Below are 13,553 nucleotides of genomic sequence, written 5' to 3'. Positions count from 1 at the left end.
ACAGTTTAAAAAAATAGTTGGACAAACTTTTAGAAAGATGTGACCTCTCAATAGATAAAAACAATAACATCAATGTTACTAGGGATTTAACTGTTTAAAAAATAGCTAGACAAGCTTTTAGGCACTTTCTAAAGGAAGTAATAAAATATTGCCACATAGAGCCAAATTATAGCTGTCAATGACTCGAAAGAAGGGCAAAAGCTTAGGACAAATTCGTAGGGGTGACAAAAATGGAACGTGAACAACCAAAACATATATAAAAAGTCGCTAGTGAAATTAATCCATTTGTCAAATTATCAAACGGAATTCAATTAATTTCATAATCTTATACCTTGTGAGTTTGCGATTATTTAGTACACTTGGGAATTAAGTGGCTTAACCTTCTTAACTAACCGGTCGTTAAGAAGGTTGAGCATTTACATATGATCAACGCCTCTTAACTCCTTGCAGGCTAACAATTGCTATTAGATGGTTTAGACTCATAACTTAGTCCTAGTATATGTGTACTTTAACGATGCTTTCTCAATCAAGCAAGAGTTCTTCATCTCAAGAACTACAACAAACAACGCAATGAAAGTCATCAAGACAAGCTAACGAATTAACAACTCAAAACAATGCTATCAACAAATTGAATTTGAGCGGCAACCAGAGTTTCTCCTCCATCGACTATTAGCATATAATCGTACCAATATAATATACTTTTGAGTTGCAATACTTGTAAGACTTCAATTGTCATATTGGAATCACATGACATACATGTTGACGCCTTGTCTGCGGTGCACGCATATAATGTATATATGTGTGGGCCTTTGGGTGGGCAAAAGTGAAATTGCACTAATTTTGACGTTATTTTACTAATTTCGTGAAAATAGCGTTAAAAGTGGCGGAAGGTTAATCAGGCATCATGTGATGGCGCTGAAAGCCGGAAGACAATGATACATGCACCATTCGGCTGAGGTCCTGATGGTTGAGTGTTATGTACCTTATGTCCAAGGCTTGATGCAAAACCACTATCGAGCCGGGGGGTCTCACTGGAAGCAGCCTCTTTGTTCCTATGGAGTAGAGGTAAGGTTGTCTACATCTTACCCTCCTCAGACCCTACCATAGCTTTGCTATTGGTGGGATATACTTAGTACGATGATGATGATATAAAAATGTTGTGCAGTGCGTGAAGTTATGGGAACAGAGTGGCTCTTAAAATAGCTTATTCCCTAGCTGACCACATCTTATTCGCAAAGTATTACCGTAACAGAAATAGAGAAATGATGCTCTTTACCGGAGACGACAAGTAACATATTTACTGTTCTCACAAATAAGTATCATAAAATCATTTTTAATAATTTAGTTTTTATTTCATATAGTTGTTTTTATTTTGATTTAAGTCTATTATGGTGGTTATGATGACCAAAACCATCTTTCACCCTCCACAACATTCACATGAGAGTGAAGGGGTCATCATTATTGACTATTGAGGATCCAACGGGTTCACGGACCCAAATTCCAACCTAAAATGCTTTTGAATCTCTTTGTTAGTGTAACTAAAAGAGTTTGGTTACCATATGAGAGAAAAAAAAGGAACGATAAATTAAAGCATTTTATCTATATTTTTATAGTAAACAAGCATTAAGCATCCACGACAAAGAGATTCAAAAGCATTTAAAAACGTGTTTAGGGTTAATAATTTCAAACAGTTATGTGACAAGTGTGATATTAAATGATGTCTTGGCTGATTATTTGAAATATGCATACCTGTTTACCTAAGTATTAGGCCCCTGGGTTTTACCTAAAGTTGAGAGTAAGACTATGTATGGCGGATGGCTAAAACATTGGGGCGGGGGGGGGGGATTATTTTCGCCACGTCAATAGATGGACTATTTTCATTTTAGGGGTGTAGTGGCTTGTAGCCCAAAAATCTCCCCCAACTAATTTTATTATTATTTTCAACAAGCAACCTTAACATAGGTATGCCACCCTCTCCACAAATCAACCTTTTGTCGCTGAGGGAGGCGGTGTTGTCACCCGAAGTCCATCCCTTTTGTCGCGCACTTCGCATGGCCTAAGAGCATCCACAACAACAAACTAACACAAACTGCCACATCATCGCAACATCACACTCCAAACTTTTCTCAAAAACCCAAATTTCTTCCACAACAACAAACCTACACATACCCCATTAAGTAATATTAAACGTTGTGTATATATATGTGTGTGTGTGGGAGAGAGAGAGAGAGGGGGGGAGGGAGGTTACCACATCATTAATTTGTTGCAAGTTTGCAGCAACAAACTTCCCAAGGCAGACTTGGCTCCACAACGGTGGGGCTTGTGATGTTGTTGTCTGTTGCAGTGCCACCTCATCCGGACCTCGGAAAGTAGTGCGGCTGGTGCCTGTTGTGGATGATCTAAGAGCCTGTAGAAGTCGACTTGATTTAAAATAATATTCATGCATACCATTCAATCAGAAATCCTAAGACCTTTAAGGCTATGTGTCGTTGGCCAACTAAAAGGTGCATATCGCTCCGTTAGGCAGACAATAAGTTTTAACTAACACACTTTAACGCCCTTTTTGCTTGGAGCGAGGTGGTGTTTCATACGCTAACATGACATTAAACGCCTTGGGCGTCTTTCAACAAAAAAAAGTTGCCTAATAGGGTTACAACCGTCCCTAAGAAGAGGAAAATGAGGCAACATGCTAAGTGAACTACCAAACGAAAACATCTAAGAATGGTGACGTAAGGAAGACAAGCATGAGGACATGGCTTGGATGCTTCTATGAAGTATGAAGCACAATAAAAACATTTTCTTATTCTATGAAGTAAGAAGCACAATAAAAACATATTTACTGTTCTCACAAATAAGTATCATAAAATCATTTTTAATAATTTAGTTTTTATTTTATATAGTTGTTTTTATTTTGATTTAAGTCTATTATGGTGGTTATGATGACCAAAACCATCTTTCACCCTCCACAACATTCACATGAGAGTGAAGGGGTCATCATTATTGACTATTGAGGATCCAACGGGTTCACGGACCCAAATTCCAACCTAAAATGCTTTTGAATCTCTTTGTTAGTGTAACTAAAAGAGTTTGGTTACCATATGAGAGAAAAAAAAGGAACGATAAATTAAAGCATTTTATCTATATTTTTATAGTAAACAAGCATTAAGCATCCACGACAAAGAGATTCAAAAGCATTTAAAAACGTGTTTAGGGTTAATAATTTCAAACAGTTATGTGACAAGTGTGATATTAAATGATGCCTTGGCTGATTATTTGAAATATGCATACCTGTTTACCTGAGTATTAGGCCCCTGGGTTTTACCTAAAGTTGAGAGTAAGACTATGTATGGCGGATGGCTAAAACATTGGGGCGGGGGGGGGGGGGGGGATTATTTTCGCCACGTCAATAGATGGACTATTTTCATTTTAGGGGTGTAGTGGCTTGTAGCCCAAAAATCTCCCCCAACTAATTTTATTATTATTTTCAACAAGCAACCTTAACATAGGTATGCCACCCTCTCCACAAATCGACCTTTTGTCGCTGAGGGAGGCGGTGTTGTCACCCGAAGTCCATCCCTTTTGTCGCGCACTTCGCATGGCCTAAGAGCATCCACAACAACAAACTAACACAAACTGCCACATCATCGCAACATCACACTCCAAACTTTTCTCAAAAACCCAAATTTCTTCCACAACAACAAACCTACACATACCCCATTAAGTAATATTAAACGTTGTGTATATATATGTGTGTGTGTGTGAGAGAGAGAGAGAGAGAGAGAGAGGGGGAGGGAGGTTACCACATCATTAATTTGTTGCAAGTTTGCAGCAACAAACTTCCCAAGGCAGACTTGGCTCCACAACGGTGGGGCTTGTGATGTTGTTGTCTGTTGCAGTGCCACCTCATCCGGACCTCGGAAAGTAGTGCGGCTGGTGCCTGTTGTGGATGATCTAAGAGCCTGTAGAAGTCGACTTGATTTAAAATAATATTCATGCATACCATTCAATCAGAAATCCTAAGACCTTTAAGGCTATGTGTCGTTGGCCAACTAAAAGGTGCATATCGCTCCGTTAGGCAGACAATAAGTTTTAACTAACACACTTTAACGCCCTTTTTGCTTGGAGCGAGGTGGTGTTTCATACGCTAACATGACATTAAACGCCTTGGGCGTCTTTCAACAAAAAAAAGTTGCCTAATAGGGTTACAACCGTCCCTAAGAAGAGGAAAATGAGGCAACATGCTAAGTGAACTACCAAACGAAAACATCTAAGAATGGTGACGTAAGGAAGACAAGCATGAGGACATGGCTTGGATGCTTCTATGAAGTATGAAGCACAATAAAAACATTTTCTTTTTCTTTGTTTTTGGGTAGTACAATAATATTCCAATTTACTAAATTTTTAGTCTTTATATTTCTAATTTCTTTAGTTGAAAAAGATATATAAATTAAAATATACTAACTTGCAGAGTATAGTGTTTTCGTTCGTATGGTTTGCTTAGTTTTGCCATTTCGTCCAAAAAGAATTTTTTACTGTCATTATTGTCCTTGTGGTTTATCTTCTTGTCATTTTGGTCAAATTCACTAACTCCATTAGTTGACTTCTGTTAAGTTAGTGTAAAATTACCATAATACCCATACTAATAAAAAATTATTTATCTATTTTTGAATTTAAAACTAGCAGTAGGCCCTGCTTGTTCAACACAAAATCATATCAAGATTTGTGTCATGTTGAACATTGCCGCTAATGACGGTCTTGTCTTCCCGACTAGAATATGTGGTGTAATCGAAATGATAATCTCACCTTCCCTACCAAATAACTATTTTGTTTGATTACCATCTCTGCTTGATTACACCGCGCATTTTCGATTACCATCGTCAAGCGGACACCAAATCAATCGACTACCATCACAAGTTTGACATGACACAAATCTTGATATGATTTTGTAATCATCGGTGGTGTGATGGTAGTCGATTGATTTGGTGGCCGGTTGACGATGATAATTGAAAATATGCGGTGTAATCAAGCAAAGATGGTAATCAAACAAAATAGTCATTTGACAGTCGGAAAAACAATCTCCAGCAGGTGGCTGACAGGTGATGGTGGTGCTTTTAAGATTTTGATGAAGATGATTATCGGGTGGGTCCCATATATATATATATACACATATATTTTTTTATTGTATAACGTAATCTAATCTATAAATGGGGTTAAAAATTAATACACCTAAAAAGACATACATATCCTCATTTAACAGAAGTCAATCAACGGAGTTAGTTAATTGGACTAAAATGACAAGAAAATTAAACCACAAGGACATAAAAGACAAGAAAATTATTTTGGACGAAAACGGCAAAACTAAGCAAACCACTGGGACGAAAATCCCACTTTACTCTAATATGTATTTAGAAACCGTAACAAAAGCTTTTAGTAGTAGGAGACTGGGGTTAGTGACATTTTGGGCAGATATTGACACAGAAGGATTTAAGTTAGGCTTGCGAGGTTGTCGGTTCGGGTTTTGTACACAACCACCGTAGTAACGCACAAGTCAAGCAACACCGACTCAAGCGAGTCTATATGTATGCATATAAAGAAAATCCAGTCTAGTATTCTTGTAATTAATCTATCTGCGATACCATTTTAACTTATTAACAAAATCTTCATCATCTTCTTCTTCGATTATATACACACGTATTGTCGGATTCAGTCCACAGATCCGATCATGGGACACGGTATATATACCCCCAATTTGATTATTATTACTATGATCAAATTGCAAAACGAACGATTGTATGTAAATGTTTATGTGATTGATTGTTGACAGGTGAACACAGTGGGAGACCTAATAAGAGGAACAAACCATCATCCAAGGTTATTATTATTATTATTATTCACAACAAACCCTTGTAGTAAATTAGGTTAATTATTGTATACCAGTGACTGTTAAATCAATTAGGCCAAATAATATGGATTGCTTAATTAATTGTAGTTTCTCAAATTAGGGTTCAAACGGAATGTGAATACAATATAGGATAAGTTGGCAAAAGGGTCGGGCCGGGTTGAAACAGTTAGGGTCGGAACGGGTCAATTAAAGAAAGGGTTCTTTTGGTTTCGGTCGGGTCGGAACAGAAATTAGGGCTCAATTGAATGGATACGTGTGTTATTATGCAGGAGGACCATAGGGCTCAAGCTTTTGAGGATGAAGATGCTATTATATTGAAGAAGGCTTCAATGACGATGACCGCGATGGTACTTGTTTTAACTAATTAGGAAACAGTATGGGCTGTGTGTTAATAGGGTTCTAAACGAAATGAATCTTACCGAAAGAAGCCTTGTTCGTGTTGGTTCGTTTAAAGTTAAACTTGTTCACGAATGCTAACCGAATGGAAAGTCTTGGTTGGGTTTGTTCGTTAGGGAATTGAACTTGTTCATGAACATCTGTTGTTTAAGAAAAAGAAGCAACATTCTTAATCCAAAACATTAGACATAATCACCTTAATTAAATATAAAGTTAAGGACTTGTGATAATCATCATAAACATAATCATCCCCCATCGGCGGTTTTATTCTGATATTGTAAACGAAACACAAGTTAGATTTGCTGTTAGTTAAAGCAAACTTTAAAAAGTAAACAATTAACGAAACAAACTGAACATAAACAATAGCATTATAAGTTTGAAATATTAGGTTGTTTATTACAAATAAAATATTTTAAAAATGTGAAACAAACCTCTAACTAACGAATGCAAACGAACATAAATGAACGAACACAACCTCTGCTCATGTCTGTTCATTTATCTAACAAACAAAGGTAAACGGACTTCCCGGCGAATGATTAACGAACTGTTCACTGAACATTTGGTTCGTTTACAGCCCTACGTGTGTATATATGTTTCTTAGTTTTGACTTTTGAGTTGACCGAATGAACGCTTTTGGATTTATTTAAGGTGACGGAGAGGGAAAGAAGAGAGATTTTACTAAGCTGGTGCTTAAACCCAACCACGCCAATCGACCGTTATGGGCCTGTGCAGACGGTCGAATCTTTCTTGAAACTTTCTCGCCATTGTATAAACAAGCATATGATTTTCTTATTGCTATAGCAGAACCTGTCTGCAGGTATACATGCACATCTTAGTGGTAGTTAATAACATAATATTGAATTTGTTAATATACAATGTGAGATGCTTTGTGCTTGCAGGCCTGAATCAATGCATGAATACAACCTCACTCCACATTCACTTTATGCTGCTGTTTCCGTGGGTCTAGAGACTGAAACAATCATTGCTGTTTTGAACAAGCTTTCAAAAACCAAGCTTCCGAAAGAGATGATTGACTTTATTCACGAGTCTACAGCAAATTATGGAAAAGTAAAACTGGTACTTAAGAAGAATCGGTATCTAGTTGAATCTCCTTTCCCCGAGGCAAGATAGCTCAACCTTTCTTTCACTTTCATTTGCTCCTTTTTGGTATTAAATAACAGCTATTGATATCTGATTATTAATTTCTTGTTTGATTTTGTTTACAGGTATTGAAAAGGTTGTTAAGTGATGAAGTGATATCACGAGCGAGGGTTTTCAATGAGGTATGTCTTTATGTTTCAGGGGAATTAGTTGCCAAATGTTAAAAAGTTTCCATTTTTTTAGTTCGTCCAGTGTTTTATGGCGTTGATGTTGATCTAAGTTTTCACATTCAGGGAGGAGATGGATTCACTGTTAGTAGATCAACCGGCGAGCTTGAAGGTACACATGATGAGTTGCTAAATGAAGCACAGCTGGCAGCTGCAGCTGAAGAGAAAGAAGCTCATTCATTTGAAATTGATTCTGCTCAGGTATACTTTCTCATCTGCTTTACTTTAGGACTCTGACCCGTCTTTTGGTGACATCTGTTTAATATTTAAAGTTGATTCAACAAACTTACTTGATAGGTGGAAAATGTAAAGCAGAGATGCTTGCCAAATGCTTTAAACTATCCCATGTTGGAAGAATATGATTTTCGCAATGATACTGTAAGTTTTCATTTGAGCTGACTATTGACATGGCTTGTTATTGACATACTATTGGTTGAACCTTACATTGCAGATCAATCCAGACCTTGATATGGAATTGAAACCCCAAGCACAACCACGACCTTATCAAGAGAAGAGTCTTAGCAAGATGTTTGGAAATGGTATTGCAATAATATCCTAACCTTTGAATCCATTTGACCCGTTAATTCGTTTGACCCATATGCAGGCAGAGCAAGATCTGGCATCATTGTCTTACCCTGTGGTGCTGGAAAGTCATTAGTGGGAGTTTCTGCAGCCTGCAGAATATAGAAAAGTTGCCTCTGCTTAGCAACAAATGCTGTTTCGGTTGACCAATGGGCTTTTCAATTCAAGCTTTGGTCAAACATACGGGACGAACACATTTGTCGGTTTACATCCGATAGCAAAGAAAGATTTCGTGGAAACGCTGGAGTCGTGGTAACAACTTACAACATGGTTGCTTTTGGCGGGAAACGATCAGAAGAATCTGAAAAGATCATTGAGGAAATAAGAAACCAGGAATGGGGTTTGCTACTCATGGATGAGGCATGAAAATTTCATGTGTGCTTTATCATCTTAACCATGTGAAACCGGACTGCTAATTTGGTTGTGTCGGTTGTTCAGGTGCACGTGGTCCCTGCACACATGTTTCGTAAAGTCATTAGCATCACTAAATCTCATTGCAAGCTTGGACTTACTGGTATGCTTTTCAATTGTTTAATAAGCTGTATATATGAAATTCTTTTATTATTTTTTGTCTGATGTGGAAATTAATAACTATTTAATCTTTCAGCTACACTTGTTAAGAGAGGATGAAAGAATTACAGATTTAAATTTTCTAATCGGTCCAAAGTTGTATGAAGCAAATTGGTTGGATTTGGTCAAAGGTGGATTTATTGCAAATGTACAATGTGCTGAAGTGTGGTGCCCGATGACCAAAGAGTTTTTTGCTGAATATTTAAAGAAGGAAAATTCTAAGAAGAAACAGGTATTATGTTTTACAAAGTGTATTGTTGTTATGTTTATGTTTGAATTTAATCCGATTTGCCAGTTTAAAATCGGTTTGAGATCGATTAAAATGAACCAGACTGGATTGAAATCGGTTTTAAAACGGAGATTATTTTTCTTTAGTGGCAGGTTTTTTAGTCCTTAATGCTTGGAATGAGTCATTTTTGATTTTCTTTCTCCCAAAATCCAGTTTTGTACAACCTCTAAACTATAGATTATGTGTGTCCAATTCTTTGATATAATCATAATTAAAGCTCTAAAACTATTGATTATTAGAGAAAGTTATGAAAACTAATCATTTTGATATCTTTGTAGTCATGCTAAAAAAACTATGCTAGAGTTATAAATTCGGGCATGTGTGTACTTTACTTTGCTCATTGCATGTTTATATCCCATGAGTATGATCTTAAACATTATCTATGCGAGTGATACATACGTGACACGTGTCGCATGCGTCATGACTTTGCTTGTCATATTTTCCTCACATGCTACAAGTCTAAAATTAATAGTCTCTATTACTAGCCAAGTAGCCATTATATTAATATGCTTTTTTTAACAACTAAAATTTTGCACTTTATAGGGTTTGAACCGATGACCTCCTATTTCACACCTTAACCACCTTACTACCCCACCAAAATGGGAGTGGCATATTAATATATATTTTCTTAAGAGTAAAAGTATACTAATTTCAAACGAAACTTAAAACACAAATCTCACTTTCCTTCTACAAATTAATAAGTAAAACACAATGTCCAAGTGAAACAAAACTTCCTTCACCCTAAACCCGTCTGTGACTGCAAAAGATCTCAACAATTGTTTATGTTTTTCCTTGACTGCAGGCACTATATGTGATGAACCCTAACAAGTTTAGAGCTTGCGAGTTTCTTATTCGGTTTCATGAGCAGCAACGTGGCGATAAGATTATTGGTTTTGCTGACAATCTTTTTGCACTCACTGAATATGCAATGAAACTTCGCAAGCCGATGATTTATGGTGCCACAAGGTTCTTTCCGGCTTTTAGTTAAAAAAATAAAAATAGTTATTCGTCTTACGTATGCTTTACGTATTGTATTTTGTTTGCAGCCATGTTGAAAGAACAAAGATATTAGAGGCTTTCAAAACCAGCAAGGATGTCAATACTGTGTTCCTCTCAAAGGTACAGCTTCTAAAAAGCCATTTTGGTAAAGAAACATGTATTACAACATTATTTGCGTGTATTATTAAATGCTGTAGGTTGGTGATAATTCGATTGATATACCTGAAGCAAATGTGATTATTCAAATTTCATCACATGCTGGTTCGAGGCGTCAAGAAGCCCAACGTCTTGGACGTATTCTCAGGGCAAAGGTACTTTTAAGTTATTATCATGCCTAACAATTTACATGTTTTTCTATTTTTTGTGAAAACTAATAATAAAGGACCTTTTTATTCTGTTTTTGGAGTACAGGGTCGTCTACAGGATAGAATGGCCGGAGGAAAAGAGGAATACAACGCCTTTTTCTACTCTCTAGTATCTACAGATACACAGGTAATATTATATTATTATTAAGTGCTAACTAGGTTAGATATCCGTGTGATACAAGGGTTGGATAATTATAATTATATAAGTTATAACTCTATAAATGAAAAAAGATTGATAGATAAAGTTGTGTATTACATTAAATAAGTACAAAATGAAATTACAATTATAATTTACAAACTTAAAACGGTAAAAATATCAACTATCACATGTCTATATAATGATCTCATGTTGTACAATATAACTTAAAGTGCACGTATGTCGGTATGCGTTTATATATAAAAAAGGGAGGAACCTCCATTTGTCTATATAGTTATTTCTTCACTTAGTATGTTTTTCGTGACCAGTCGTGACCCGAACTCGTACCAACCAAACCCGTTCTTAGTTATTGCAGTGGCCGACACAAACCAACCTGACCTATATATTTTGCCTGCTATTAGAGAACATTAGTATCAATTCGGGCACGCTTACTTATAAACAGGGCAAATACTCAAAATACATCTTTTTGCTAAAAGTAACAGGTAAAATGGGTAAAACGGGTTGTGAATAGCTAAAGTTTGTTACTAGTTAAAAAAAAACTAATTTTCTAAATTGTTTTATGATTTAGAAAATTTTTATTATGGTATTACTTTATTAATTTTCTATAAATCGTTTTATGATCTAGTGTCTTAGGTAAGGTTATTGTGGCTGTGTAACATAATCTGTTTGGAGTGGCATATTAGTGGGTCAAAAATTGATTTAAGTAAATAATTTTTTACATGTTTGAACGAAAATCCCAACTTCAAAAACCAATACAATTAAATAAATTTGACATTATTACGTCTTTCAAATATCACTTAACTATTTATGTAAAGTGAAAAGTTAATAGTTACATAGTAATTTTATCATTCAGCAGTTTTTCTATCAAGATATAATTTTAAAGAAGTTTATGATTCTTTAAAATGGGCCAAGTAAGTGCCATGTGGCACAACTATTGATTTTGTTTATTATATTAAGGATTAATTAACCTTGTTAACGCAGGAAATGTATTACTCAACGAAGCGGCAGCAATTTCTAATCGATCAAGGTTATAGTTTTAAGGTAATAATAATAATATTTCATAGTTACTATTATGAATAGACCCACAAGATGGCAATAAAAATGGGAGTTGGTTCTTTTTTGTGATTAACAGGTGATTACAGGCCTGCCTCCACCGGATGCAGGGTCAGAGTTGAGCTATCATCGTCTAGAAGATCAACTTTCTCTCCTCGGGAAGGTTTTGTGTCTTTCTCTCCTTTTATAATGGGTGTGTACGGGTCAAAACAGGTACTGACTGATTGGTTTTATGATAGGTGTTAAGTGCTGGAGATGATGCAGTAGGTTTGGAAATACTTGAAGAAGATACCGATGACATAGCACTTCAAAAGGCCCAAGCACGTCGCCGCTTGGGGTCTATGAGTGCCATGTCAGGAGCTAAAGGGATGGTTTATCACGAGTTCAGGTATGTGACGTATGTCTTCAAATTGGGATCGATGATAACTTATTATTGCAATTGAGCGTAGAAATGGTAACGTTGTTGACGTGTTGTTTTTGACAGGACCGGGCAAAAAGGAATGGTTGGAAAGAGCAAGCCTAAGGATCCAGCAAAACGACATCAACTGTTCAAGAAACGTTTTGTATGAGCAGGGTACGATTGAATATGTCACAAGGCTTGTTTAGTTTCTTGCGTTGGCATGGCGTGTCTTCATGAATGGTATGCTCTACAAAGGCGGTTTATTTGAGTTCAAACATACATAAAAATGAAACTTATACGCGTGTAACGGTTCTGTGGTTTTTCGTTTCCGACACATGTAACAAGTACAATATGTACCCAGACTGGGATTTCAAAGAACTTTAATTATCAAAACTCTATATTGAATATATGTATTATGGATTTATGGGTAAAAAAGACTTTGCCATTGATTTATCCAGGTTAACTCAAATTATACTTATACAATGGGTCAACACAGGTTACTGATAAAGCTTTTGCTATTTTAAAATGGGTTCAAACAAATCAACGCCACCCCCAAAGCCAAGACCGCGGCCACCCACCATCATAGTCGCCTCCACTGCCAACACCATGGCACACCCACTGCCTTGCCTCATTGCCGCTGTCCCGACTATTCTTCACAGTTGTCAATGCCTCTGCGACCACCGAAACTAATTTCCAGTTTATATCGTTTTTATAAAAACACTACACGTATATTTCTAAAATACTCTGTGAAAAGTGAAAATACTAGCTAAAGAAATAAATATTTTTGAAATAGTTTTTGAATTTTTATAGAGAAAGCCTTTTAAAGTTTTTTTTCTTACTGAAAAATGTGTATTTATTTATTTTTAAATTACATTTTTTTTATCATTTTTCTAAAAATAATTGTTTTTGATCTTTTTTCTAAAAAGAAAACCATACTAAAAATACAAATTTTTTCAAAAGGTTGAATATGAGAAGTTTTAATTTAACTTTAATTAAGTGAGTACGTTTCGCCTTACCATTTTTTATTGTGCCAATTCAAAGAATTTATTTCCCCCTCAAAGAAACACGATTATTTTAAGCGATTTGACATTCATTCCTTTAGTAACGCTATCACCATAGTCGCCACGACCTCTATCGCCCTCTCCTTCACCACAAATTGTTATCATCTTTCCCACTACCACCATCGCAATACCGCCACCATTGTCTCCAGTAGTGAAGCTTGGGTGAGTTTGTTAGGGGGGGGACTCAAAATGTATTAAAAATGCATAAACAAGGGGGTCAGGCTCATATTTTTGGTCAAGAACGGGTAAATTTACACTACATATACAAATTTTTGAACGAAAACAAGTAAATTTACATCATTACGCAAAAAAAAAACTGGGGGGCGCCCACCCCGGGCCCTCCCTAAGCTTCGCCAATGATTGCCGCCACTCGCACCCCTCTACCACCTCCCCTTGGTACCCGCAATGGAAAAAACTATCAGACAAACTCATTTCAACCGAAGTCCATTCT

At 36.3% G+C, this 13,553-nt stretch overlaps 1 pseudogene across 1 annotated transcript; it reads left to right on the top strand.

Moving 5' to 3' along the window:
* The first annotated feature begins 5,707 nt into the window (after positions 1-5,707).
* Positions 5,708-12,250, top strand: LOC143637715 (general transcription and DNA repair factor IIH helicase/translocase subunit XPB1-like; annotated as a pseudogene). The gene is made up of 20 exons (XR_013154484.1): positions 5,708-5,732; positions 5,825-5,871; positions 6,172-6,249; positions 6,947-7,115; positions 7,198-7,420; positions 7,525-7,581; positions 7,693-7,827; positions 7,924-8,004; positions 8,078-8,165; positions 8,231-8,568; positions 8,647-8,727; positions 8,822-9,010; positions 9,870-10,033; positions 10,114-10,186; positions 10,264-10,377; positions 10,478-10,558; positions 11,570-11,629; positions 11,721-11,804; positions 11,881-12,029; positions 12,126-12,250. The product of XR_013154484.1 is annotated as a general transcription and DNA repair factor IIH helicase/translocase subunit XPB1-like (transcript).
* Positions 12,251-13,553: the final 1,303 nt, after the last annotated feature.

The sequence above is a fragment of the Bidens hawaiensis genome, unplaced genomic scaffold, assembly GCF_021521415.1.
Source record: "Bidens hawaiensis isolate Kalapana, Puna unplaced genomic scaffold, B.hawaiensis_p1.1 tig00008376_1, whole genome shotgun sequence".
Taxonomy (NCBI): Eukaryota; Viridiplantae; Streptophyta; class Magnoliopsida; order Asterales; family Asteraceae; genus Bidens; species Bidens hawaiensis.
Note: the sequence above shows the minus strand (reverse complement) of the source record. Positions and strands in the feature narration are given on the sequence as shown.